This window comes from Mus caroli, unplaced genomic scaffold (assembly GCF_978045245.1).
Source record: "Mus caroli unplaced genomic scaffold, Mus_caroli_1 scaffold_6, whole genome shotgun sequence".
Classification (NCBI taxonomy): Eukaryota; Metazoa; Chordata; class Mammalia; order Rodentia; family Muridae; genus Mus; species Mus caroli.
The window spans coordinates 57,377,452-57,381,491 of record NW_028227261.1 but is presented as its reverse complement, the minus strand read 5'-3'; the positions used below and the strand labels follow the sequence as shown (position 1 = coordinate 57,381,491).

General features: G+C 43.4%; 1 pseudogene; it reads left to right on the top strand.

Annotated features, from left to right (window-relative positions):
• Positions 1-1,179: 1,179 nt before the first annotated feature.
• LOC147004251 (large ribosomal subunit protein eL37-like) lies at positions 1,180-1,477 on the top strand (annotated as a pseudogene).
• The last annotated feature ends 2,563 nt before the right edge of the window (positions 1,478-4,040 follow it).

The window sequence follows — 4,040 nt, the reverse complement described above, 5'->3', positions numbered from 1 at the left end:
ATACTCTACAATGGTTAATTTTGTAGCCAATCATGATGGCACATGCTTTTAATTCAAGTACCCAGAAAGCAAAAGCAGGTGAATAGGTCACTGCGAGTTTAAGGGCTGATCTGGTCTACATCATAGAGCTTCAGGCCAGGTAGGACAGTAAAACACTGTCTCAAAAAATTTTTTTAAAAAAGAATATTTACTTATGGTTCTGTGAGTGGTTAAAGGCATTTGTTGCCAAGCCTGATAATCTGAGTTTGATCCTGGGAGGGAAGAAGTTTCTACAAGTTGTCCTCTCATGTTCATATATAGGCAATGACGTATGTACACAGAACACCCACACATATATGTATATATACATGCATAGAAGATAAAACATGTAATATATACATATTATCTTAGGGTTTTTCTACTGTGAACAGACACCATGACCAAGGCAACATTATAAGGACAATATTAAATTGGGGGTTGGCTTATAGGTTCATAGGCTCAGTCCATTATCATCAAGACAGGAGCATGACAGGATCTAGGCAGGCATGGTACAGAAGCTGAAAGTTCTACATGTTCATCTGAAGGCTGCTAGTTGAAGTCTGACCTCCAGGCAGCCAGGATGAGGATCTTAAAGCCCACACCCACAGTGACACACCTACTCCAACAAGGCCACACCTCCAAATAGTGCCACTCCCTGGGCCAAGCATATACAAACCATCGCACATATACAAACAGTAATTTTATTTGCATGTAATCTTTATTTGTATAAATAAATAATGTAAAATACATTTTTTTAAAAAATATTTGAGATAGAAGAACCTTTACAAGGTGAAGCTGTTATAAGAGTTTGCCTGATCTATCATTTCTGCGTGGAGGATGTATAAACATACATAGAAACTAACAGGAACAACTTTATTTTCTTTGTGATTTCTCGTGTTTTCCAAAACTTCTTCATCTGTGTCCATTTTGCAAACAGGAAGAGCACAAAGGTTGCTGGTGAACAGGCAGAGTGAGAAGGGATGTGGCACAGCCCTGGGAGTGCCCTGTTTGTGCCCTGTCCCAAAGAGGGAGGCCTGGATTTCCAGAACTCATTTTCTCCCTGGCCAGTTTCTTGCCATTAGATGTTTCTTAATGTCTTTTAGAGCCATTAAAAAAAAAATTATAATGCTCTTTGGCCTCAGTAGTGGAAGCAAGATTGAGAAGGGAATGCCATCCTTTGGAAAGCATCACAATAACACATACACACACATACATGCTGTGCCACTGGCGTGGCTCTAAGGCCTACCACCTTCAGAAGCCAACCTGTTGCAAATGTGGCTCCCCTGTGAAGCAGAAGAGAAAGTATAACTGGAGTGCCAAGGCTAAGAGATGGAACGCTACCAGCACTGGGCAGATGAGGCACCTAAAAATTGTCTATCGCAGATTCAGATACGGACTCCCTGAAGGAGCAACACCTAAACCCAAGAGGGCAGCTGTTGCAGCACCCAGTTCATCTTGAGGATTCCAATCAATCATAAAATAAATGTTCTGGCTTCAAAAAAACAAAACAAAACCAGAACAAAATGATGGTGAGGATGTGGACAGAAAGGAGTCCTTATCCACTGTTCGAATATAAGTAAGTCTGCTGTGAAATTTAATGTGGAGATTCCCCCACAAACTCAAAAGACCTACTAAATGACCCAGCTATACCACTCCCATGTATTACCCCAAACTCCAAGTCAACAAATCACAGGGAAATTCAGCTAAGTTGGGAAACCTGCCTATATATAAACAGAGAAGATAAGGTCTTTGCAACCATGAAGAGTGAAAGGCTAGGGAGATGACTCAGTAGTTAAAAGTGACTCCTCTGAGGGCATCAAGACCTGCACTGGACCCTCCAGCACACACACAAAAAGCTGGACATAGGCATGAGTGCCCACAACCCTAACACTGGGTGCAGAGACATTGGCTGGTCAACATCCTAGCCAAAACAGTGAGCTTCCAGTTCAGTAAGAGAGCCCATCTCAAAGCAAAAAGGTGGAGAGCAATAAAGAACACACAGCACGTTAATACTCTGTCCTATACACAAATGCAGTATGTACACACTCACAGGGACACACTATACTAACACATAACATTCACAAATACGATTACATTTAAAGAATGAGGTTGCATCACTTAATGGAAAATTGGATCAAAGACTGTCATACAGCACACACTAAATCTCAGGAAAACCAGATCTCACATCTTCTCTTAAATAGAGATGACGTGAGAGGAGGTGAGACACTGTCTAGAGCAGCAGTTCTCCACCTTGGGTCCTGACCCCTTTGAGAGTGGCAGGTTGAAGGACCCTTTCACAGGGGTTGCCTAATAGTATCAGAAAACAGATATTTATATTACTATTCATAACAGTAGCAAAACTACAGTTATGAAGTAGCAATGGGAACAATTTTATGGTTAGGGGTCATCACAACATGAGGAATTGTATTAAAGGGTCACAGCATTAGGAAGGTTGAGGACCACTGATCTAGAGGAACGAAGAAAACTACTGGGAGTGAAGTGGAGGAGGGTGGTGGTTGTGTGTGAGGGGGGAATGCTCCAAGTACACTGTATATTGCATGAAGATGCCCTTCAGTATAATAAAATTAACGATTCCTAAGAGAAACAAAAATAGATCCTAGTTCTCGGGATGCCTAACAAACACACTACTTGACATTCTCTTATGCATTAAGATTAAAATAAGGGGGAAGACTTAAGGATGTAGCTCATAGCTTACTAAGCATGCACAAGGTTACCTAGTGGATAAGAAGCACTGGGAGGGCAGGAGGGCGAGAGGGGGGAGGGGGAGGGAGGAGTGTTCTGGTCATGGAAGATACACTGAAAATAAAGTCAGCAACTCTTTTGCAGTACTGCATATTTGAATGGACACTCTGGGGCCTAGGGATGCAGCTCGGTAGGTAGACTACTTACTTGTCTATCATACATGAAGACCTGGGTTTGATCACTACAGCACATAAACTGGGTATGGTGGTGGGTACGATCAACTGGCACTAGGGTGGTAGAGGCAGGAGTATTAAAACTTTAAGACTGCTGGGCAGTGGTGGCGCCCACCTTTAACCCCAGCACTCGGGAGGCAGAGGCAGGCGGATTTCTGAGTTCGAGGCTAGCCTGGTCTACGGAGTGAGTTCCAGGACAGCCAGGGCTACACAGAGAAACCCTGTCTCGAAAAACCAAAAAAAGAAAAAAAAAAAAAAAAAAAAAAGGTCATCCTGAACTACACAGTCAGTTCAAAGGCCAGCCTGGGTTGTGAGATTCTGTCTTTAAAAAAAAGCATTTCCTTTCCCATCCAGTGAAATCTATGACCACACACTCCTACAGGAATCAAGGTAATGTTTTCATCTCAAACTGCTGTGAAATAAAATGGTACTGTACTGCAAATCTACCACACTGAGCAGTTATACACTACTCAAGGAAGAAGGTGTTAACCTTGGGGAGCCACGGACCTACAAGTCATTACGTTGGCATGTCTACTGCTAATGGCAGGCTGGGGTGGCATTAAAAGGACCTGACATTTCACAGATTTTCGTCTTCTTAAAGCCCCTCTAATGTGGTTAGAAGACCAGGTGCTAACACACGGGTGCTGCTTCCTTCAGATCCCAGTGTGTCACTCGGAGGTCTTACACTGGCAGCTGCCTGGCTATGCTCAGAGGGCAGGCAGTGATAGCTGGCTGGTGTTCCCACATTGTCCATCCAGTATCCACTGTAACTGCAGTGAGCTGCAGTAGTCACACGTGGCCTTCCATAGCTGGTGTGTCACTCTCCAAGCAAAAGGACACAGTTCACACTTCAGAGACCAGAAGTCTCCATGTGCCTCACAGTCCCATACACTGGCCATCTTTAGCTCCTAGGATACAGCACAGAACTGAGCACTGCAGCATTGCAGGTGGGCCGACACACAGGGCCTGCAAGCCACACAGCATGAACCCTGTTTGTTCACACCATGAATTAACTGCTTTCGAAGCACCACAATGAGTAAGATAGCTCCATTTAGTAATGGTTTTCTTAATAACAGGTCAATAAAA